General features: G+C 42.5%; 1 protein-coding gene across 13 annotated transcripts in view; it reads left to right on the forward strand.

The window, feature by feature from the left end:
- Positions 1 to 25,918, forward strand: part of FRY (FRY microtubule binding protein) — a 428,089-nt gene that overhangs the window by 126,826 nt on the left and 275,345 nt on the right. Inside the window, exon 4 of one of the 13 annotated variants that reach the window (XM_044927343.2) lies at positions 20,228 to 20,405. The exons of the other annotated variants lie outside the window; for them this stretch is intronic. The gene's annotated coding sequence lies outside the window, so the exon portion shown is untranslated. The remainder of the gene's footprint in view (positions 1 to 20,227; positions 20,406 to 25,918) is intronic. 13 annotated transcript variants of the gene reach the window in all.

Genomic DNA, 25,918 nt, shown 5'->3' on the forward strand with positions numbered 1-25,918 from the left:
TTCCCCTTCTCAAGGCACTGACCTTTTTATAAATTATATTTTCCATAGGCCAAAATTCAGATTGATATCAATACTAGAGAATGTTGGTTTTCATGCAACTGCTATTTTGTATGGACTATGTCTAGCTGAACAGTTCAATATGTGCTAAGTTGTAAAAGCTGACAAAGCAATTTAAAAACTTGTTCTTGAGATAATCTGAAATGATCAGGATATTGTGTTTAACCCTTGATAAATAATTCTGTAGTTAAGATCTATGTATCAGATTTAAGAAGATGGTCATTATATATCTGGGTATTCCATTCTGATAAAAAAAAATCCATTGGATTGTAAAATATAAAATCTGAGAAGTTGGGATGATCCAGGCTTCTAGCTGAGGAGTGGCGTAAGCAGTTATTGCAACTATGCCCTTGGGTTTTTTCCTCTAAGTCATACTCCACTTTCTCACACCACCCAGAAATGGAATTTCCCAAAGTCGTGCATTTTATTAATCATACATTTTGAAGTCTTTTCAAGAAAAACAAAAGCTATAAAAATATCAAGTGGCAACAACAACAAAAAAAGTAGCAGCATCTAATTCGTTTCTGCTCATCCGATAGCTGTGGTCCATTTCCTGCATCTCATTGCTTGTCCAGTGAAATAGTCAAATATGTCATCAGATGTTACCTCCCGTAGAGAAAATAGCAAGCACATTTTTGGGGTAGTGAAAATAATGAAACTGTGATGGGACTCTTATCATAACTCCATCATTATGCACTTAGAGATATTTTTCTTTGGCAGAGTCTTGATGACTGGAAAGACAGAACTGTTCAGTGAGTGACGTCTCCATCTGTTTTCGCATGTGATCTCTTTTATTCGGAGGTTTGACTTCAGCAGATTCATAGGGTTACATTTCTCAGAGATGATACATGGACATGCTCAGACACAGAGAATAGTTTTGCCTCATAAAACCTTATCTCGTTTCTAAATTTTTTAATTGGTGGAAAATTGCTTTACAGTGTTGTGTTGGTTTCTGCTGTTCAATAACAGGAATCAGTCATGTTTACGTGTGTGTGTGTGTGTGTGTGTGTGTGTGTGTTCCTTCCCTCCCTCCCTTCCCTCTATCCTACCCCTCTAGGTCATCACAGAACACCAGGCTGGGCTCCCTGTCTTATTGAGCAACTTCCTGCTAACCATCTGTTCTACATATCACAGTGTATACATGTCAATGCCACTTTCTCAGCTTGTCCCACCCTCAGCTTCCCCACTGTATCCACAGCTTTGTTGTCTAGTAGGTTCGTCAGTACCATTTTTCTACGTTCCATATATATGCGTTAATACTTGTTTTTCTCTTTCTGACTTTTTCACTCTGAAAGACTCTAGGTTCATCCACTTCACTTCAACTGACTCAAATTCATTCCTTTTTATGGCTGAGTAATATTCCATTATATAAATGTACCACAACTGCTTTAACCATTAACTATAATATGGTATCACCCCATACCATTCAGAATGACCATCATCCAAAAAATCTACAAACAATAAACGCTGGAGAGGATGTGGATAAAAGAGGATCCTCCTGCACTGTTGATGGGAATATAAGCTGATACAGGCATTATGGAAAACAGTATGGAGACGCCTTTAAAAACTAGAAATAAATCTACCGTGTGTTGTGTTTAGTCGCTCAGTCATGTCCACATCTTTGTGACCCTTTAGACTATAGCCCAAAGGCTCCTATGTCCATGGAATTTTTCAGGCAAGAATACTAGAGTGGGTTGCCATTTTCCTTCTCCAGGGGATCTTCCTGACCCAGGGATCAAACACACGTCTCCCTGTGTCTCCTGCATTGCAGGCAGTTTCTTTACCTGCCCAGCAATCCCACTACTGGGCATATACCCTGAGAAAACCACAACTTGAAAAGACAACATGTACCCCAATGTTCTTTGAAGCAATATTTATAATAGCCAGAAGATGGAAGCAACCTAGATGTCCATCAACAGATGAGTGGAAGAAACAAGATTGCCAGGAGAAATATCAGCAACCTCAGATATGCGGGTGATACGACTCTAATGGCAGAAAGCAAAGAGGAACTAAAGAGGCTCAAAGAGGGTACGGAAGGAGAGTAAAAAAGCCAGCTTAAAACTCAGTATTAAAAAAACTAAGAAATGGGGAAGAGACATGGCATGATGTCATGATGTCACAAGACATGGCATCATGGCATCTGGTCCCATCACATAATAGTAAATAGAAGGGGAAAAGGTGGAAGTAGTAACAGATTTCCTCTCCTTGAGCTCTAAAATCACTGTGGATGGTGACTGCAGCCATGAAATTAGAAGATGATTACTTCTTGGCAGGAAAGCTATGACAAACCTAGACAGTGTGTTAAAAAGCAAAGACATCACTTTGTTGACAAAGTTCCGTATACTCAAGGTTATGGTCTTTCCAGTAGTCATGTTCAGATGTGAGAGCTGGACCATAAAGAAGGTAGAGCACCAAAGAACTGATGCTTTCGAACTGTGGTGCTGCAGAAGACGCTCCAAGAAGACCCTTGGAGATCCAACCAGTCAATCTTAAAGGAAATCAACCCTGAATTGGGTTGTAAGGACTTATTGCAAGGACTGATGCTGAAGCAGAAGCTCCAGTACTTTGGCCACGTGATGCTAACAGCCGACTCATTGGAAAAGATCCTGGGGAAGATTGAGGGCAGAAGGAGAAGAGAGCGACAGGATAAGATGGTTGGATGGCATCACTGACTCAGTGGACAGATGGTGAGGGAAGGGAAGCCTGGCATGCTGCAGTCCATGGGGTCTCAAAGAGTCAGACACGACTTGGTGACTGAACATTAACAACAACCTGTCCTTTTCTTTAAATTTAAAAAATAATTATGAAGAGTTTCAGAAACAAAAGAATAAAAAACGTGGTATCAAATACCGTGCACCCACCCTCAAAATAAAACAGATGTTACTAATGTCAGAAATTAAATGTTGAAGATACAGCTAAGTCTCCATCTCTGTCTCTTCCCCATTTCTTTCTCCAAAGAGATAACCATTGTTTCCTGACATTGGTGGACTTCATTTCTATGAAATGTCTTAATGGTTCTACTATCTACTGACACTGTTGCTGTTTAGTCCCTAAGTCATGTCTGACTCTTTGCAACCCCACAGGCTGTGGCCTGCCAGGCTTCTCTGGACTATCTACTTATCCATCTCTACAAAAACATGTTTTTCCATGAGCCCCAGATCTTGTTTCCTGATTCCACACTAGCCAAGTTCCTAAGAGCAGCCACTGCTCCCCATGACTGTGTCACAGGGCCACCGTCACGTCACCTCGTGTCTCACTGATTGTCAGTTCCTGGGCATTTTAGGAACCCTGTGTTTCCCCTTCTCTCTTACAAAGTTAGCCATGCATGTTAACAATTGTGTATTATGCTTTAGCCAGCACATCTGAGTGATATAAACAGGAGTGTTTTCTGGTTTGCTCTCTCAACACTGTAAAAAGCAGTTCTAACTTCATTTTCATGAACCAGTCATTTTCCTGGAGTAATTCTTTCATGTCTTGTGTCTTGGTTGGACTGTGCATAGTTACGTACCATGTTTTGCATCAGTGTGTAGTAGGACCCTTAGAGCAAGGCTCCCAAACCTGTTTCTTCAGTTACCTTCTAACTGTAAGATTCTGTATAAAATATTTCATAACAATTTTATTATAAAAACAAACTTCATTTCCATTGTTAAGAATACTTCCAAGAAGTAACCATAGATATTTTCTTAAGAAAACATGCATGATCATGAAATAAAATGATTTAATAAATGAATATGTTGGTTTGAGCAGATTATCTCAAAAGTTTGCATTCTTTTCCTTAACCATGATTATTTTGTAATATTTTTCTTAACAAAGCTTCTTTTGCCCTTATCCACTCCTTAGTCAAGACCAGTGCCAAGTTTTTAATTATAAAGTAACTTACTTCATAAGCCTGAAGGAGATGAATCCTGGCTGATTACTGGAAGGATAAAACTAGAAATCCCAGTTAAGTAAAGTTTCACCCAAAACATTCTGTTCCAACAGAGTCATTTTTCCTTCCAAAAAACCTGGCATAAGACTCTCTCCCCTGGGCCAAGTTACACCTATGTTTTCCAACGTCTCTAGAACTTTGCTGTGATCTACATTTGTTCTCTTAAAGGCCAGTAAACTTAATGGGCTGTCTGCCAAACTGAGACATAGCACTGAGTAATTTAGAATCCTTCCTGATGAAATGTGTCCTTATGGAGATGAAATGTGTCCTTATGGAGATAACTCATTCCTTGAGCTTCATCACTGCCCGGGACCACCGATGCATAGTCCCAGGTTATTAGCATCAGCTCCCCCAACCCCAGCCTGGGAATTGCATGAAAGTGAAAATGTTAGTCACTCAGTCATGTCCATCTCTTTGCTACCCCATGGACTGAAGCCTGCCAGGTTCCTCTGTCCATGGGATTCTCCAGTCAAGAATACTAGAGTGGGTAGCCATTTCCTTCTCCAGGGGATCTGCTTGACCCAGGGATTGAACCCAGGTCTCCTGCATTGCAGGCAGCCGCTTACCGTCTGAGTCACCAGGGAAGCCAGGTGGGAGTTGCTTAACGTACCATTAGTATGTGTGGAGCTTCAGAGCCGCTGGCCATGCCTGTGCCAACTCCCTATTCTCAACACCAAGTTTGCACACAAGACTGAAAGCCCTTTTATTTTGAGACTGTAATGGGATAGTTGTATTCCTCCATTATAAAATGGTTTAAAATACATTTTATATCACTTGGGAGGTTGAACATAAACTTAGGAAAACTGATTCTGATGGGAAATGAAGGGCCTATTGAAAGATCAGTGTGGTAGGAGATCCCTGGCAAATGATTCTGGGAGTTTTAAAGAAGTCTTAAGGAGAAATGCTGAGAGCCTGCATCGGGGTCAGGGGAGGGGTGTGGGAATGTGAGCCCTTTAAGGTCCCTTGTCACTCGGGAGTTGTAATTGGGGTTCTCTCTTGGAGTATGAGGGCTTCCCTGGTGGCTCACTTGTAAAGAATCTGCCTGCAATGCAGGAGATTCAGGTTCGATCCCTGAGTCCAGAAGATCCCCTAGAGAAGTAAATGGCAACCCTCTCCAGTATTCTTGCCTGGGAAATCCCATGGACAGAGGAGCCTGGTGGGTTGCAGCCTATCGGGTCACAAAGAGTTAGAACATGACTTGGCAACTAAACAACAATTTGGAGTGTGGGAAAAAAAGAATTAAAGTGACATCCAGACCAAGGGACAGAGAACCTGTATTTGAATCCCGGGTCTGCCTCAAAGTGACATCTTAGGACACAGGTCAATATACAGACCCAGTGGCCCATGGTTCCTTTGTTTGGAGTTCTGCCAAGGTCAGAGTGCTGACCGTGGGAGTTCTTCTCTATCTCTAAAGAGCCTGTACCCAGCAGATGCCTTTCCAAATATAGCTGGTTTTAATTGTTTCCTTTAGTATGGGTGTACGTGATGTGGAAGCCTGGCAGACATCTGCCATCATGACTTCATAGACTCTATCTTTACTTCCTTGACCTACATGATATTGAATGACCTGCCCCTCTGTTCACTGGAAGCCTTTCTGTTTTCTTGAGATTCATTCCTCAAGGTCTTTACATTAGTTCAGTGCTGACATTAACATTTTCACTCCTCTAATCTGGTTTAACCAGCAGGACATCTATTGCTGATATTTCAGCCTTCCCACCATGCTCCTGACCTGCATCTGGTCCATTTATTCATTCATGTATTCACTCATCCAACATTAAGCATCTCCAATATTCCAAGTCCTACAAAGTCTGGGGCTGAGGTTGCAAAATGGACAAGAATGTTTTCTGTAGTACACTGCTCCGGTAAAGGTCAACCTGGTGTCATGAGACCACCCAGAAGGCAGCTGTTTGCTCTGTTATGTTCCTGGAACAGAAGATCTCAAATCTCCTGACCCTTAAATTCACTACCGGCCAATAAATGATATTCCCATCATAACGCTTTACTTGTTTCCATATTATTAAACCATTTTCTTCTACTTTGTATTCTAGATATTCACATATATATATATCTCACTTCTCACTTCTCTGTTCCCCATCTAGTTTCTAGTTTCTTCAGAAAATGGTTCTTGCATTTATTTCTCTCTTCTTGACTATTATATGGAAAATATTGAGAAATCAGCTGCATTGGAAAACTACTCCACAAAGAAAAGTTACTCTTTAAGGCATTGTACTTACTAGAAAATTAGAGATAAATATGTAACAGTCAACCAATTGTTCTTACAGTTGGTTTATTCAAATATATTTATATTCTTTTTTTTTTTAATTGGAGGACACTTTCTTTACAATGTTGTATTGGTTTCTGCCAATACAGCAACCAAATGGTTGCTGCTGTACAGCAACGCAAATCAGCCACAAGTGTGTGTATGTGTGCACTCAGTTGCTTCAGTCATGTCCAGCTCTTTGCTACCCTATTGACTGTAGCCCTCCAGGCTCCTCTGTCCATGGAATTTCCCAGGCAAGAATACTAGAGTGGGTTGCCGTTCCCTTCTCCACAGCCATATGTGTATAACATACCCTTCCTCTTAAGCCTGCCTCCCAGCCTCCCCACCTCACCCCTCTAGCTCATCACAGAGCACAGGGCTGGGCTCCCAAATGTATTTGTATTCTTAATGGCCTGTTCTAGACATATTTGAATGCCTTATTGTTGGGGATAATCTGGAGATGTGTGATTTGTTTAGAGTGTAGCTAGAAATCAAGGATATAAGTTTGTAAAGAAGAAAAGCAGAAACAGAAATCTAGATGAAGGTATGATGAAAGATGGCAATTAAATGCCATATTTTTCTGAAAAGGTGACAGCCACTTTACCTATGTAGTTTAACTGGAAAGGGAGGAAGACTTAAATTTGAGATATCCAATTATCTGTTGATGAAAGGAAGTACTTAAAGGTTGCCATGTTTATTGATAGTTCCATAGCATACAGCTAGTTAGAGTCAAACAGCTTAACCAAAGTAAAATGAGAGAGAATTTTAAGATAGAAAACACAGTGCCTATAATGAAAATTATAGAGACATGTGAGGTATATAAACTGAAGACAATGCTGGAACCTGTGTTAGAAGGAATAATGCCTTAGATGCTGTGTATTACACAGAAGCTGGGTGGTGGCCTTAGCCATCTTTTCTTTCAACCTATGAATGCCCAGCATAATACCTCTGATACATCTGTTGGATTGTTAAATGGCTCTTTGACCACGTCTGGAAATTTTCAGTGACAAGGAGTTTCATCATTTAAAAATCTGTCTTTTTCAGTAGTGAGTAACTCTAATTTGCTAGAACCTAGTCCTCATGATATAATCAAATTGACCACCTCCTGTACAGTCTCCCTGATTCTGGGCTCTGAAGACACAGAAAGTAAATCCACTCTTTTTTTTTTTTTTTTTTTTTTTGTGACAGCCCTTTGTAAAGACTTGAAGAAACGGATTGTGTTTCTTTTGAGTATCTTTTCTTAATCTAAATATCTCCCATTTTACAACTTGTTGTTCCTGAGTTTGTTTCCGTACTTTTTTATATCCTGGGCCTCAGTTTATCAAGGTTCTTTTTTTAATTTAAGTTTTTTTTAAGTCTTTATTGAATTTGTTACAGTATTGCTTCTGTTTTATGTTTTTCCTTTTTTTTTTTTTTTTTTTTTTTGGCCATGAGGCATGTGGGATCTTAGCTCCCCAACCAGGGACTGAACCTGTACTCCCTGCAATGGAAGGTGAATGTGGATCACTTAACCACTGGACTGCCAGGGAATCCCTAAGATTCCTTTTAAAACATGGTGCTAACTCCTCCGATGTGGTCTGAGCATTGCCAGAGTGACAGATGGGCTCTTCACTCAGCCAGATCAAGACTGTATTGCCTTTTGAAAGGTAGTCCTATCGTGTTATCATTTATAAAGAGAGTTTAGTATTTTCATCCCCAAACTTTCTGAACTTTGGGAATATGTATTCTATGTTTTTTGTTTGTTTTATTTACAAACACTGAGTGAGCACCATGCTATTTCAGGTGTAATGTTGGGCCCTGGGGACAAAAGGTGAATAAGGTTCTGACTAGAGGATTTTATGATGTGCTAGAGGGAGTGACAGACAATAAAAATTAATTAGAGTGTGCTGTGTGATATAAACGTGAACTCAGTGCTCTAGGAACATAGGAAAGGGAATGAACTGCTTGGGAAGGGGAACTGGTAAGGACTCATCATCCAAACATTCACTCAATAAACCGCTGTTCACTGAGAACCTTCTGTGTGTTAGACACGTAAGTTGACCCTTATTGGTGTGATTGTGAAGTTCCCAAGTATGGTATCAGGTCTATATTTTTCTGGATTATCTATAAAAGTTTAATGAAAGATTCTGCAAGCTTCCTTCCTACATTTCCATGATCTTTTAAATATACCAATAGGAAATGGCAACCTGCTCCAGTATTCTTGCCTGGAAAATTCCATGGAGAGAGGAACCTGGCAGGCTACAGTCCCTGGGGTTCCAAAGATTCAGACACAACTGAGTGCGCACACACACACACACAGGTAGAGGTTAATATCATGAACAACTATTAGTTCCTAATGATTACCGATTTCTTTTTAAATTACTGAAAAGCTACTTGTTATATAATTTGCTCTTGGATTTAAACATAAAATCCATGTTAGAGCTTTGCAGTTTCTGGAATATTTCTTCTCCCTTCTGAAAATTTCTTGTCCCCTTTCTTTGGAATTTACCACTTCTTCCTTTTGTTATAATTTCTCCAAGACCAATAACAGAAGTTTCATGATCTTCATCATCCTCTTGCTCTCCTGAATCTCATGATGTTGCTTTCTAATTCTTCCCATGAGAAAACCCTCCCTTAGCCTCTTCCACCCCCACAGGCCCCCAGCCCCTCATCACCCCCACCCTGCCTTTCCCTGAAGCATCAGTTTTCAAGGTTGGGTCTATTGATAGACCTTCAGAGGTCTTCTAGTGGGAAGAGATTCAATTCAGAGGCTCTGTAGAGGATTGTGTTGTGATGTAAAATAATTCTTACTTTTGTCTTGTAAATAATAAGCAAGTCACATCTGATCCTGCCCTATTTGTCACAAGTGAATCCCCCTAGTGCCCCAGCACAACCTTCCTTACAATCCCAGTGCTGTTTATCTGACTGCCCGAGAGATGCAGGTTCTCATAGTCTTCGCCAGTATGTTCAGTGTGTTACCATTGTAACATGTGATCAGTGTAAAAATCACTCTTGAGATAGTTTACATTCTTTTGTCCTACGAAGTCTTTGAAATCTGATGTATGTTTTAGAGAGTGCATCTTAAGAGCTTAGTAGCCACGTGGGACTATTGGCTTCCATGTTGGATAGTAGTGGTCTAGCCTTTGACTCAGTGAGGACACAAAGCATGGCTTGTGTCCCTGGCACAAAACCCAGTGCCTGGCATATAGTAGATACTCAGTAAATGTGGAAGTAGAAGAGTGGAAGGGAGCCATCTGTGCCAGCTCTGTGTGTAACAAGGATCATGCTCATTCAGGTGTTTTTCTCTTTTGCGTTTCCTTATGTTCAAAATTGCCCTATTGTGCAAGGGATGTGCTTATGGAGGGTTGCTGCAGAAATACAAAGTGAAAGAAGGAGTTGTTATTTAGGTTTTCAACATCGAAAGCCAAGTTTGTTTGGTTAAGAAAGAAAAGGGATTTTAATAGTTTTTTTAGCTCTCACTGACGTATCAAAATTTAGATCTTGTAGACTATCAGATATACTAAAATCTACTTATAATTCAACCCATCCAAGTGAAAATAACAGGAATTGTGTATATAATATACAGAATAATGTGTAGAATATATTAGTATATAATAAGAAATAAACAAAAGACATATCACTATGCAAGGTGGCCAAATGATTTTAATGAAACTGAGACCTAGTTATGTAGTATTTAGATGTCCTGCAGGGTTAGGAGCAAAAGTGAAAATTTTTAAAATTAAGAATGATAAAATGCACTAATCATTTTCTAGGTTTTTGGCCATCTACACAAGAGGTTCTTTAACATGTGGATTCTTGCTCCACCTTTGACCCATTCAGAATGTTCTAACTCTCTGAAAAAATGTTGTAAAATAATAAATGTAGGGGAATGCTAGGGAGGAAGGGTAGAGTGAATGGAGACAAAGGGCTGACTTGTTGCTCTTTTAGTTGCTAGAAAAGATCATTAAAGCCAGGTAGGCTGCACGTGGTAGAAAGAGGGCACCTGAACAAACAGGTATTGAATTTAGAGAATGCCTGCAAGACTGTTCTGGGCTGTGTTCCCAGGGCAGACTCCCAGGTTACCTGTCTGGCCAGGTACCTACTAATCTATCCCTCTCAGAAAGGAACATTTTCCCCATGACTGTAGGAAGGGCCTCTTGAAAGCTCCAAGTCTGATTTTTTTTTTTACATGCTTAATTGGTAAAGTGCTAAGTTTTGAATAATTACATCAAGTAATTCTTGGTGGTGGAATGAATCCCTGAAACTGCCCTCATGGTCCCACATGAAGGAACGACTTTACAGACATTAGTGTACCTACAACTGAGAAACTGATGTCAGCCTCTGAATTGAAGCTGATGGTTCCTGGGGGAATGCAAATTCAAGGTGAACTAGAAGACAACATGAGATGCCGTCTGTGAAACCAGAAACTGAGCACTTACTTAAATTTTTGGTTTTCTCTTAGCCTAATAATCAGAAATGTAAAAAAGAGGTGCTTGGTATGGCCTCCTGGAGTAAACCACTGAAGCTTCTTTTGCCTTCCCGTGTGATCTTACTATTTCGTATTTAGGGAATGTACAAAATATGCCGAGTGCTACATCCTCCTTTTTTTTGCGCCAGTGTGCTCAGTTGCTTCAGTCGTGTCCGACTCTTTGCCACCCCTTGTGTAGCCCTCCAGGCCCCTCTGTCCATGGGATCCTCCAGGTAAGAATACTGGGGGGCATGGGATGCCAGGCCCTCCTCCAGGGGATCTTCCTGACCCAGGGATTGAACCACGTCTTTTAAGTCTCCTGCATTGGCGGTCAGGTTCTTTACCACTAGCACCACCTGGGAAGCCTCTTTTTACCCCCACACGTTTAACAAAAATGTCAGCTTTTGATGAACATGGACCCACCAGTGGCACACACTGTGTACCTCCTGGGTGGCAGGTTAGGGTCACCACCTTCCCCACGGTGTGTCTTCCACTAGTGAAACTTCCATTACCCCCCACAAATACCCATGTTCTCCATATCCTGTCCCATCCAAAACATCCTCAAGAAATGATTTGAAACTTTTACTGGTAAAACTGGTAGAACAGAGTCTCATCAAAAGGCTTGAGCAATGGAGCCTCACGTGTATGTCTGTGTGTCTGTTTCTAAGACGCCAAGGAGTCTTGCTGTCTGCTCTTCTCATGGCATGAGGAAGATGAATTAACTCACAAGGAAGATTGAGATGTATTAAAAGCAATTACCTGCTCTTTCTCCGAACAAAAAATGGGGTGTTTTTTGAGGGGTGGGGGTCCTAAAGGCTGAGCCTTCTTTCTGATGAGCAATCAGAAAGTGATGGAATTAATTTTTTGGTTCGGGTGAAAGGTGGGGTGGGAATCAGAGGAAAGTAGCCTGTTGACCCACCTGGGCAGGAAGCGGGCAGAGTTGAGGGTCCTGGGAGAGGAGGATGCCCATGCGCTTGGACCCTTCCTGTCAGGTGGAAGTGGGAGGGAGTGGGGCTTGGGTGGCTGGAGCTTTGACCTTGGGAGTCTGAGCAGGGGGCATCTGAGATCACCTTCAGGCAAAGGGGGGCTTCCCTGATAGCTTAACTGGTAAAGAATCCGCCTTCAATGCAGGAGACCCTGAGTTTGATCCCTGGGTTGGGAAGATCCCTTGGAGAAGGGAAGGGCTACCCACTCCAATATTCTGGCCTGGAGAATTCCATGGACTGTATAGTCCATGGGATCAAAAAGAGTCGGACATGACTGAGTGACTTTCACTCACTTTAGGCAAAAGGAGTGGAGTTCCTGTGGGGGACGTCACTTCAAGATACACCCTCATTTGAGATGGGAAGGGGAACCAGTGAGACTTAGCCTCCACATGAGGGAAGCAACGTCAGACCTGAGCCCAAAAGCAGCATGTGAAGCAGGGATGGGGTTTGAGGACTTAGTGGGACTTGTTCACTTTAGAATGGCTTGTTTTATACATGTGAATTTCACTTCACTTAAGAAAAATAAGAGTTTGATATTGAAACTCCAACTAAAAACCTTAATTTATCTACTTAAAAAATAATTGTCATATACAATGGAACTATATGTAACTTTGTTCTGTATTTTCCAAGTCTCCTGTAAATATGTTATCATACTTTCATAATTTAAAAAAAGAGAGAAAGAAAAATAAGACTTAACAGTGAGGACTTAACTGTGCTCAGCTTAGGAAGAACCAGAAGACTGGCGGACCTTGTTGTGGCAGTCAGAGCCACCAGGGGTTCTCGAATAATCCAGGGGAGGAGGGGAAAACCAGAGGCCAGTAAGTAACAGGGGCAAGAGCTGGTACCAGCTCTGATTTGGTTGGAGAATATTAAAAAGTGTTGAGTGTTATAGAAATGCATATCTAATATGCTATTAAAAATTTCGATGGCTCTCCATTGCCCATGGAAATAAGATCTAAAACCATTTTAATGGCATTCCAGGCTCTCTTTGTGAAGCTCCAAATCTTTCCTTGGAGTTTTGCATTTCCTGCCATCTTCCAGCCACCCTGGTACCATTGCTGCCCCTCATATGATTTCCACTTGGATATTTCGCTGATTTTACTCTGTGGTGACAGTGGGCAGGTGCCCGTTTGGGATTTTTAATGGGTTTCATAAGTGGGGAAGAGCCTCTGACCCTGATTTTCAGCAGACCCGCTGTCTGTCTGTCTCCTTCCTGGCTTCCTATTTCTCCCACACCTGCTACCTCCTGACCTAGTATCTTCCTGCATCACATAAAATCTTTACTGTCTCAGTAAAAACAAAATTTCATTTTGCATCCAATCAAACAGTTAAATACCTTGTCATGTCTTGACCTGATGTTCATTCATTCACCCAGGTGCAAGTTGCAAGTGTTAGTCCCTCAGTCGAGTCCGACTCTGCGACCTCATGGACGGTAGCCCACCAGGTTCCTCCGTCCATGGGATTCTCCAGGCAAGAATACTGGAGTGGGTAGCCATTCTGTTCTCCAGGGGATTTTTCCCAACCCAGGGATCAAACAGAGTCTCCTGCATTGCAGGTAGATTCTTCACCATCTGAGCCATCAAGGAAGCCCCACCAAATGCTTAATTATCACACCAGGCATAATACTTGCCTTGGGAATCCAGAGGTGAATAGGTCATGGATCCAAAAGAAGACCTATAATTCTGAAAGAAAGTAAGAGAAGTCGTTACCCAAGATGAAAGGCTCATCTTCAGTTGTGAAGGTTATTTGATTTTATGGATGCTTCCTTACATCTGTTTAGAAGGGTTGCAGAGTACAAGTGATTGAAAGATGTTTTGAAGACTTTGCGTTTGCCTCACTGACACAGTCTTTGTTTGCTTAAAGTATGGAACAACTAATAACAATCCCTTAGCATCCATTGTGGTACCTCACGCCTTTTTAGTAAAAACAATAGCTAAAAGGCCGCATACTCTGACACAGGATCTCTCAAAGTCCCTTTTCCAGTCCATTGCAATTTTGATTGTGAAGCATGAAAAGCTTGAAATGACATGTCACGGGAGAGATAATTTAGCCAAAATAGGACATTAAACAGCACATGGGCCATAACTTGAGAAAATCTGGACGTAGGCATGTGAACATGATGTTTTCTCTCTTCCAACTTAGGTGCCAAAGGAGGGAAGAATAATACACTGGACTGAATCCAATTAGAAAAAACACTGTAAGAAAAACAAAGCCCAGCATTTTTATTTTCCCAAGAGATTAAATCTGGATGGGCAAAGATGATGGTGTCCTAACGGACAGAGACATCCCCTGGGGAAATGCCAAATGTGTCTCAAGTTAATATCTCCAGTCATACATGAATATTCTTCTCTTGGCTGGGGTATTTTAATAGATGTTTATTTTCAAAAAGCGAGGCACAACAAAACATATCAATTTAAATTCAGTGATCGCTATGATGATGTCAATTTGTTTCCCACAGGTTTTACTCTTTTCATGTGCATTACTCTTTTCTGAGCTCAGTCACTCAGTTGTGTCCGACCCTTTGCTACACCATGGACTGTAGCCCAACAGGGTCCTTGTCCATGGGATTCCCCAGGCAAGAATACTGGAGTGGGTTGCCATTTCCTTTTCCAGAGGAACCTTCCAGACTCAGGGATTGAACTCAAGTCTCCTGCATTCTTTACAGGCGGATTCTTTACTGGTGAGTGATGTTTTACCACTTACCACAAGAAGGAAGGGTTTCCTCGGTGGCTCAGTGGTAAATAATCCGCTTTCAATGCAGGGAGCTGCGGGAGACACAGTGTCAATCCTTGGGTGGGGAAAATCCCCTAGAGGTGGACATGGCAACCCACTCCAGTATTCTTGCCCAGAGAATCCCATGGACAGAGGAGCCTGGTGGGCTACAGTCCATAGGGTCGTAAAGAGTTGGACATGACTGAAGAGACTTAGCACACACGCACCCACACACGAGAGGGAAATGCTTTCTTTTAGGTTCATTTCCTGGACAATGGTAAATAGATGATGTGGAAACTTACCTGACATGATGAAGTACATTATGGAATGTAAATTACCCTCTCTCCATCCATAACATCCTGTTTATGGCTTAACTATTGACTATTTATACAGATTTTCCCAGCCCCTGGAGTTTATGGGAAAGAATGTTTAGCTCTGACAAAAAGAAAATGTTTCCACATATTATATTGTTTAGCTAAAAGTTTTTGCCTTGAATTTTCTGTATCTGGATTACGCATGAATGATTCAGCCATTATTTTTGGAATATTTGGAATACGATTGGTTATATTAAATGCATCTAACACTGGAGCATGCCCAAGTTATAGAAGATCATAGTTAGGAATAACATCCTCTATTTGTAAAGCATATTATGCATTCATATATAACCTAATATTTAATTATCAAGCTAATCATAGGAAGCAAATAATACTATTATCCCCAGTTGGCAAATAAAAAAACTAGGGCTCTGAGTGTTTATGTAACTTACTAAGAAACACTATAAATGACAGCGGCTGCGGCTGCTGTCGCTTCAGTCGTGTCCGACTCTGTGCGACCCCAGAGACGGCAGCCCACCAGGCTCCCCCGTCCCTGGGATTCTCCAGGCAAGAACACTGGAGTGGGTTGCCATTTCCTTCTCCAATGCATGAAAGTGGAAAGTGAAAGTGAAGTCGCTCAGTCATGTCCGACTCTTCGCGACCCCATGGACTGCAGCCTACCAGGCTCCTCCGTCCATGGGATTTTCCAGGCAAGAGTACTGGAGTGGGGTGCCATTGCCTTCTCCAATAAATGACAGAGCTGAGAGCTGAGTTCAAATCACATTGTTTTGAGTCCAAATCCAGCATTGATTCTTTTTTCCTTAAAAATTATTACTTTTTGTGTTTATCCAAAGCAGTGTGGCTCTGGAATCAGGAGGCCTGTGTCTATTTATTTTTTAATATTTATTTTTATTTATTTGGCTGTGCCAGGTCTTGTTGTGGACCACAGGATTGTCGATCTTCGTTGTGGCATGGAGGATCTTTAGTTGTGGCATGTGGGTTCTAGTTCCCTGACCAGGCATCAGACGTGGGCCCCCTGCATTAGCAGCATGGAGTCTTAGCCACTGGATTCCCAGAGAAGTTCCTGGGAGGTCTGAACTTAAATCCTAATCCGGCCAGTTACTAAACATGTAGCCTTGACCTCTCAAAGCCTCGTTCCTAAGATCGAAATGTCCAAATGATGATTGACTTGCCTCTTGTAATTGTGAAGATTAAATCAGATCATATTTGTAAAGCTCAAGCATGCAGTAACCACTCTATAAATGTTAGCTATTTTTATTTTTATTCTTAGAACAACTCTTAAGGAAATGTTTTAAGAGTTGACATGAGATTTCAACTCTTTTAACCCTCAAATCTCAGAATGCCTGTCTGACTGAGTTCGTCAACCTTTTTTCTTGTTTTCCCCACCACTAATACATCTATGACAGAGATGTCTAACCGTGCATAAGCCCTCCCCAAATTCAATATTTCTGTTTGGTATTCTCTTACCACACCTAGCAATTATCTTGTAATCCCGTTTGTACCACACTAAGAGTCCTCTTTTTTCCATTTCTTTCACAGGATGAATTTCCCCTGCTTATAAATTCAATTTAATTGACAGAGTTGGGGAAAATCCTCAAGTCATAAGTCAAAAAATGTCATCCTACTTTTCTGGAACTATACTTAGATGTTAAAATTTCTTGTTCTCTTAAGCTGGTGTCTTAAGCTCTTTTGTGTCATCTGTCTCTTCCTCTGTCTGCTGTATTCTGGAAAATGTCCTCAGATACATCTTCCAGTTCACCAATTCTTTCTTGTGGCTGTGTTGAATTTGTTGTTAAATCTGTCCATTTCAAACTTCAGTTGTGGGTTTTTTTGGCCATGCTCTGCAGCAGGTAGTATTTTAGTTCCCTTGCATGCATGTGCGTGCTCAGTCATGTCCAACTCTTTGTGACCCCATGGACTGTAGCCCACCAGGCTTCTCTGACCGTGGAATTTTCCAGGCAAGAATACTGAAATGGGTTGCCATTTCCTCCTCCAGGGGATCTTCTTGACCCAAGGATCAAACCCGTGACTCCTGTATTGGCAGACATATTCTTTACTGCTGAGCCACTGGGGAAGCCCAGAATCTTTGGGGTAGAGCAGACCACACCCAGGAAGCTGAAAGAGCAAAAGGCTAAATCACCCAGCAGGTGGTTTCTCTAGGAAACAATAAGAAAGATAGATCTGGGTTAATTAAGCTTCTTGGCAGCTCTCTAGGCCCTTGACAGAAGATCTTTTCGCCTGGACCTGACTGCCCCCAACCATGACTTCCACCCCCTCCAGCTGCAGCTTTCTCCCTCATCCCTCTGCTCTTTGACCTGATATCATTTATCAAGCAGAAAAATACCTATATAAATAGGCATCCAGATCTTCCTCTTCAGAACAGTTTTCATAGCCTTTTAAGCAAGATAAAGACATATTTAGAGTTGTGGGTTAAGGCAATAGTTTTAAGATTTAAAAAAAAGAATTCCTGAACCCGTTAAATACTTAAAAATTAGAAGTACTTACAGGGAGTATTCAGTTTTTCTATTTTCTAAGAATGTATATTTTTAAAAATTTTACTATCATTTTATTTATGCTTTTGTCTGCCCTGGGTCTTTGTTGCAGTGTGCGGGCTTCTCAGTGCAGTAGCTCCCCTTGTTTCAGAGCGTGGGCTCAGTCGTGGTGCACGGGCTTAGTGCTCGCAGCATGTGGGATCTTCTTGGACCAGAAATGGAACTAGTGTCCCCTGCATTGGCAGGCAGATTCTTAACCACTGGACCACCATAATGGTGAAAGTATTATTTTTAAACCACTTCAAATTGGTTTCTCTGTTGTATCAGTTTGCTGCATACGAAACCCCCTCCAAATGCAGCGTCTAACAGCAGCGCCCATTCGTCATCTTTGAGTATCTTCCGAGGCTCTTCTTTTCCGGGCCTGCCGGCCTGGAGCTGGGTAGCCTGGATGCCATCTGGCCCCTCAGGGTGGGCAGCTCGGATGGATGGACAGGGCCTGTCTTCACTCGGTCTCAGATCCCAGAAGGCCAGCCCTGGCTTATTTCAGTGTGTCTCAGGGTTCTCTGCAGCAGGAGAGGAAACCCCAGCACACAAGTCCTACCACCCAAAGCAAGGCACACGTGAGCTCAGATTCAAGAGCTGGAGAGATGGGAGTCCTCCTCTTGCTGGAAGGAGCTACTGGGTCACAGTGCAGAGGGACGAACAAACAGGCAAGAATTGTGACCATTTCTGCTGCAATGATAGTGAAGGACAGGGAAGCCTGGCGTGTTGCCGTCCATGGGTCGCAAAGACTCAGACACAACTTAGCGACTAAACAACAACAACTACTACAGTCGTGATTATCATTTCATAGCAATAAAAGTTAAGAAAAATTAGAATATAAGTTCTTCAATTATAAAATATTTAGTTTTATGAAAAAGAGGGCTTCCCTGGTGGCTCAGACGGTACAGAATCCACCTGCAATGCAGGAGACCTAGATTCAATCCCTGGGTTGGAAAGATCTCCTGGAGAAGGGAACAGCTACCCACTCCAGTATTCTGGCCTGGAGAATTCCACGGACTGTATAGTCCATGGGGTCACAAAGAGTCGGACACGACTGAGGGACTTTCACTTAACTTCACTTTATGAAAAAGAGCCTCACCATATCGTCCTTTATTCATCTTCTTCTTATTATTAATGATACCATGGACTATTAAGAACTTCATTCCTGTTCCCATTATTCTAGTGTTGGGAACTATGAAGTTATGAAACCAAATCTGGCAGCATTGTCTCAGATTAAAGGGTGGGGAAACTAGAGGGAGGGAAGACAGATAAGAATCTAGATGAGAGATAACGAGAGAGCATGAAATGACTACTGAAATAGTGAGGAAGTAGAAGGCAATGGCACCCCACTCCAGTACTCCTGCCTGGAAAATCCCATGGATGGAGGAGCCTGGTGGGCCGCAGTCCATGGGGTTGCTGAGGGTCAGACACAACTGAGTAACTTCACTTTCACTTTTCACTTTCATGCACTGGAGAAGGAAATGGCAACCCACTCCAGTGTTCTTGCCTGGAGAATCCCAGGGACGGGGGAGCCTGGTGAGCTGCCGTCTCTGGGGTCACACAGAGTCGGACACGACTGAAGTGACTTAGCAGCAGCAGCAGCAGGGAAATGTGATAAATAGCTCAGAGTAGCATTTAGTACCAGGACAGAATGGGCATGTGTATGTGTGTGTGTGTGTGTGTGTGTGTGTGTGTGTGTGTGTAAGTGTAGGGAAAGGATGAGTCCTAATTCTGAGCCTTCCAGATCATCTGTATTATTTTCTGTTACTGTGTGACAAGTTGCCACTTGCTTAGCAATTTAAACAACACCCACCTGTTACCCCACAGTTTCCTTGGGTGTGGAGTCAGGTGGGGGTCAAAGCTTCATCTCTGCTAGAGGTTTTGTTGTTGTTTAGTTGCTCGGTCATGTCCAACTCTTGCAACCTCATGGACTGTAGCCCGCTAAGCTCCTCTGTCCATAGGATTTCCCAGGCAAGAATACTGGAGTGGGTTGTGATTGCTCGAGGCTCCATGGGCCAAAATCTGGTGATTGTTTTCATATTTATTAATTTCTTCGGCTGCCTTGGGTCTTAGTTGCAGCATGTGAGATCTTCATTGTGTCACGGCAGGTCTTTCTGTTGCAGCGCATGGACTCTCTAGTTGTGGCGTGTGGGCTCAGTAGCTGTAGTGCGAGGGCTTGGTTGCTCTACCGCATGGGGGATCTTAGCTCCCTGAGGGGGGATCGAACCCGCATCCCCTGCCTTGCAAGATGGATTCTTAACCACTGGACCACCAGGGAAATCCCCAAAGTCAGGGTTTTGATTGAGCTGGGCTCTGACCTGGAGGCTCAAAAGATGAATCCATGTTCAGGCTCATTCAGGCTGTAGGTGGAACCCAGGTCCTTGTTATTATAGAACCAAGGACCTGTTTCCTTGTTGGCTGTGAGCTAGCGCTCTTTGCAGCTTGCAGCCAGAAGTGGCACACTGACACTCCCCCTCTGCTTTCAAGCTTCTCCCTTCTTCTGCCACCAGTCCAAGAAAAGTCCTGTGCTTAGAAGGGGTCCTGGGATCAGATCAGGCCCGCTCAAATAATCTCCCTGTTTTAAGGTCATTTCTTCCATGTGACATAACATTACATAACATGATCCCATCAAATTCATGGGGATTAGAGCAGGACAGCTTTGGGGGACAATTTTAGAAATTCTGCCTTTCACGTCATCTCTTGGAAAAAGACAGAGATATGATTAAAGAGATGGTTTTTTTTCATGAAGATATAATTTTATTGTGAAACCACCATCATCTCAGAGGATTATTGTTAGACACTCATGATATCAAGAATAAGGAAATGGTTTGTAAACATAAAGAGCTGGAATGAGCACAGATGCAACCTTTTGGACCATGATATCCACTGCTCACAAGCCGGATCATCTTAGGCGGGTCAAGGGTATCCAGCTCCCTCCTCTGAGGGGGTTTATTCCTTCTGTCTCTAGGGTCACTTACACGTCTGGGGAGAAGCTTGGCTCCTGGTGGCTGTTTCCTCAGTCTCAGGGCTGAATTGGACCAAGATCTGTTCAGCTCCCCTGTTGTGGAGTCCAGAATTCGAGCTCCTCATCCCTGGGGGATTCAGAAGCTCAGAGGGACCCTGAACAAATTCCAGCTCTCTTAAAGGTGCGAGTCACTCATTCACTTTGGGAGTGGGGCTTATCATCAGTGTGGTAGGGGTGGGGGGTGAGGGTGAGGAGAGGGGTGGGATGCATTTCTCCTGCTTGAACCTCCTTCACCAAGATCTGGCAGCCCAACTCATTTTGGTGGGGAGGTGAAGTCTTCTCTTGTCCTGCCAGCCTCAGCTGCGTGGCTTGGCACCGTCAGGGCAGGTTGACGTTGTTCAGTCGCTCAGTCGTGTCTGACTTTGTGACCCTGTGGACTGCAGTGCAGCATGCCAGGCTTCCCTGTCCTTCACCATCTCCCAAAGCTTGCTCAAACTCATGTCCATTGAGTCAATGATGCCATCCAACCATATCATCTTCTGTCTTCCCCTTCTCCTCCTGCCTTCAATCTTTCCCAGTATCACGGTGTTTTCCAATGAGTCGGCCCTTCGCATCAGGTGGCCAAAGGATTGGAGCTTCAGCATCAGTCCTTTATATTCAGAGTTGATTTCCTGTAGGATTGACTGGTTTGATAAAACAGGCCAAAATGAAAACCAGAGTGCCGACGTTCAGGGTCCCAGGTGGAGCAGTGGAATTTTTTGTTGCAGAGACCCATGTGAAACTTGGCTCTCAGGACCTGGACTGGGTTCACTGTTGTCCTTCACTAGACTTCATGGGACTTTAGCCTCCCATCGGAGCCCCCAGGTTTCTAGGTGAGGAAGCTGGCGTGAAGGGGCTGAGCTACCGCAGATGTAAGCACAGGATGCTGCAGGTAGCTGATAGAAAGAACATAACTGATTTGTAGGAGAGAACGCTTGCCATGAAGGTTGTAGGTTGTAGGCTGAGAAAGAGACTGACTGCTCAGTCGCACAGTTGTGTCCAACCCTTTGTGACCCCATGGACTGTAACCTGCCAGGCTCCTTTGTCCATGAGATTTCCCAGGCAAGAATACTGGAGTGGGTTACCATTCCCTTCTCCAAGGGATCTTCCTGGCCCAGGGATCAAACCCCGGTCTTCTGCATTGTAAGCGAAGTCTTTACTGTATATGCCACTGGGGAAGCCATTGTCATGGGCTAGCAGTCCTAAAGGGAGGTCCCTGGCCTTTCAAATATATGAGATGGGTTTTCACCTTCCAGTCTTCTATCACCCATTTCAAAAGAGGAATTGGTTTTTCAGAGCCCCAGGCCCCTAATTTGTAAAATAGGTTTAATTTTTTTCTCTATACTTAAAATAGATAAAGTATAAGAATATCCATAATATATAGTCCTGTGCTCATGAAACTATAATACATTATCTCATAGCAGGTGTTACTGTAATTATGTCTTATAATTCAGCTTAAATAAATAGATGAGGCCTGAATTATATTTTTCCTTGACATTACCGTGCCACTCTCTAATAATTACTTGTAGATTTTTTAAAAAATTTCTAGGTCATATTTTGCTTCCTGACAGATATTTTGTGAGATTTGTTTATCCTCTGAAAAGCAAGGGAGGGGCTGTACATCTTTGAGAAACAACTTTCGAGCACCTTATTTCTTGTCTCCAAGACAGCTTTCAGTTGAGCATCTCTCCTCCCAAGGCTGTGCTTACATCCTCATTCAGCCTAGTTTACAAGAACATTTTGAGATGAGATCTTAATCATGAAGAATAAATTCCTTTAAGAGCAGAGGCCAAGGGGAAATATGCTTCCAGGCTTTAATGATTACCTTATTTGTCCATGACAAAAGATCTTCCCTGGAGGTCACTTTTTCTCCCAGAATATCCTAGAACATGAGGCACGTGGTTGAGTTAGAAGAACACAGTAAATCAAGTCTTGTCTCCTGCGCATTTGCGGGTGTCACAGTGGGGCCAGGACAGAGTGGCCTTGTTTCATAGATTAAGCTGTTGAGTGACTCCACCGGGCAGCCCCGGGAGGAATTGAGTGTAAGAAATTGAGTGTTTCAGAATTGCCTGCCTGATGGCAGGCCAGGATGCTCTCCACCTTAGAAGCAGCCCAAATCTATGCAATAATAGGGTAAAAATGACAACCAATTAGGATGGGTCGCCTTTCTGAAACTCAGTCAAACCTTTATTTTTTTAAAAAAAGGAAAAGTCAAAATTGTTTTAGTCTCTCAAAAATGAGACATCATATTCTACTCTAAAAATAGTCAGGGTTAGATTCCTGTTTAGCTGGTGACATATTTGAGAACTGTTTTGAGAATTAGCATTTTTCTGTCCTACCCAATAAAATAATTTTCTGAGCTGTAACTTTCTGTTCAGATTACTAGTGTGTTGTAGCCTAAGGAGTGTGATTTTGTGTAGCCTTATAAAAGTGCTGTGGCTGTCAGTGTGGCTCAATTCCTGTTTAAACTGTCCTGTGCTACCATCATATATAAACCCGTAATTCCAAAATCATGTACCTCAAGATAATCAACATGCAGATCATTTATTTAAAACAGTTTACTCTTCCAAATGCTTAAGATTGTATTTTTGCCTTTTTTTTTTTTTTGTCTTTTTGGTCACACTGTCCTGAATGTTGGAGAAGGCAATGGCACCCCCACTCCAGTACTCTTGTCTGGAAACTCCCATGGATGGAGGAGCCTGGTGGGCTGCAATCCATGGGGTTGCAAAGAGTCGGACACGACTGAGTGACTTCACTTTCACTTTTCACTTTCATGCATTGGAGAAGGAAATGGCAACCCACTCCAGTGTTCTTGCCTGGAGAATCCCATGGACAGAGGAGCCTGGTGGGCTGCCGTCTGTGGGGTCACACAGAGTCGGACACAACTGAAGTGACTTAGCAGTAGCAGTCCTGAATGTGGGCTCTTAGTTCCCCAACCAGGAATCAAACCTGTGCCCCCTGCATTGGGAATGTGAATTCTTAGCCACTGGACCACCAGTAAAATCCCTTAAGATTATTGTAAAATTGCTTTAAAAATATACTTGTATAGCTGCCCCTAAATGAGTCTGTATTATATTTATTTACTGAATATATATAAATATGACTTTAATTTTGATATTGCTATAAAACCACTCAGCTTGGTTGTCACCTTCTCATGGATATTCGCCATCTTGCTTTCCCTCACTATGAGATAGTCCCTCGGCTGTTTACTGTTCTTTTCTTCCTCTGTCCCCAAGATTTAGCCGGTATCGCTCTTCTAGTTGAGCCACCTTCCTGGTAGCCCACCAGCAGACGTACCCCTGGGAACTGGGTAGCATATACGTACCTCCTCTGTCGAATTCGGGGACTTTGTGTCAGGACACTTCCGGTGTAGAGGAAACTGCATATAGCGTTTGTACGTTTAGCTATGTTGCAAGCATGTGAGAGCACGGATTTATATTATACTTTTCTGGTGGTGGTTTAATCGCTAAGTCATATCCGACTCTTGCAACCCCATGGACTGTAGCCGGCTAGGCTCCTCTTTCCATGAGATTCTCCAGGAAAGAATACTGGAGTGGGTTGCCATTTCCTACTCCAATACTTCCAATACTTCCATTTTTAATAAATAAGTCCTAATGGTTTAAATGATTATATCTTCTTACTTTCTGACTTCTCTTTTGAATGAATTTTTTCCTTCCTCTTAGGAGGACTGTAATGGCTCATTCAATGTAGTAGTTGGTGGTAAACATTTTCTCTCTTTATATATGTCTGCCTGCCTTCTCTTTTCCCAAATCCACACCAGTGCCGCTCACTGCAGAAAGAATGCAGAGATCAAATGGGATCTGCTAAAAACACCCACAGTGCAGAAGCGTAGCTGACTGTAGGAAGCCCTGTCGTGGCATGCAAAGATAAAAGAGGGAAAATGCCAAAAAAGGGAAGACAGGAATTTGACCTCTATGTCAGGAACTTTGTCTTTAATTTTCTTTAGGAGCCTAGAACTAGTGATTCTCAACTGTGACAGGTTGATCTAATGATCAACTCCCCCTTTTATCAGAAATATTTTGTCACATCTCCTTTATTATCCTGAAATGAAATCGAAAGGTAATACAACTCACCTATCCATATAATTTCTTTTTAAAAAATCTGTACTTAAATATCTGTATCTCCTATCTGTGATATAAAAAGAGAATGCTAAGGAAAGTAATCCATGATAAACTGCTTGGAATATCAGCACTTTCCATCCTCCGTCACTGTCACTCAGAGGGACACGTTGAAAGAGTCAGGTGCAGGCACCTGTGCCAGAGCCATCATGAATGCGTGCCTCCCGGGCAGACTGACCCAGATGTGGGCCAGGTGTAGCATTGCCCTGGGTGTTTGGATTTTCCAAATGGATGACCAGTTCTCGCTGAAGCTCCCGCACAGCAAAGTACCATCTCTCCTCCACTTACACCAAGCAGTTGCATTCCTTGAAAATGTGGAAGATATGTAACCTATGCAAAAACACTTTGTTTACATGTCCAAGAGTTAGATTCTGGACTTAGATCATTACAAGTGAGTTTTTCATGTTCAAGGATGTCAGGGGGAGCATGTGGATGTCAGTGGGACAGGAGATGGTTCTTCGTGAGCGGGAAAGCAGCAGGCATTGCAGGACACAGAGCCATTCTGCCTCCTGTCCATGTGATGCTGGGAGCCCCTCCTCCATCACTGGTGTGACCAAATCCATCTCCACACGTTTTAAAAAATCCCACTAAAGGGTGGTTTCACACCCTTTAAGAACAGTGCCATTGAACATTAAGGATGCCTGGTAATATACTTGATTCTATTTTATTATTAAGGGGGTGTAATTGTTATAGAAAGTTACATTTTAGCCACTGTTGTATTGAATGATCACCGTTTTGTCTTGCGACCAGACTGTAAGCCTATGGAGGGTCAAGACCATATCTTACTGAATCCGAGTTTCCAACAGGGCATCAGGCAGTTAGTTGGTACTCAGTAGCTACTTGGTCAATAATTGGACTCAGGAACAATCTACCGTGTTTTCAAAGGAGCTGGTATCACCTTCATGTTATGAGTAATACATGCCACTTTTATCAAACTTCATTGTTATTACAAGTAAGCTATTAAATGCTAGATTGTGCAAACCTAGAAGAAAATCAGTGGTCTGTGCCCAGTTGGAGATCATCTTTCTTGCTTAATATATAAGAAAAGAAATGCTAGCCACCACAGAGTCCGTGGTGTTTTCCCTTAAGAAAGTACTCTTCCATTGTTATAAAACAATTAAGAGCTTTTAAAATACAACAGAGCAGAGAAAAACAACAAAGATAGTCTATCCACAAGGACATAAGGATCCATTTGGAGAGATGGGCTACGTATCTAGAAGCATTAAAGCTAATAAGCAAGTGCCAGGAGGAATAGAGATGTCATTAAATACACTAGGAGACTAGGAAGAGCTGATCACTCCTTTTGGAATGCGAGGGTTGGAGTATCATTATATGTGACGGAGGGAGTTTGAACTACTGAAGAGGAACACATCCTAGGCAAAGGGAGGAGAGTGTAACAAAGGCTTGGAGGTAGCAATGAACACAATAGGTTGGAGGGGAGGCACCAGGGGAGTGGTCCAGGTGATGGTGGGGAGAGAACAGTGGTGGTGGTGATGGTGAGTAGGAGAAGTTTGTC

This window comes from Bubalus bubalis, chromosome 13 (assembly GCF_019923935.1).
Source record: "Bubalus bubalis isolate 160015118507 breed Murrah chromosome 13, NDDB_SH_1, whole genome shotgun sequence".
NCBI classification, from domain to species: domain Eukaryota; kingdom Metazoa; phylum Chordata; class Mammalia; order Artiodactyla; family Bovidae; genus Bubalus; species Bubalus bubalis.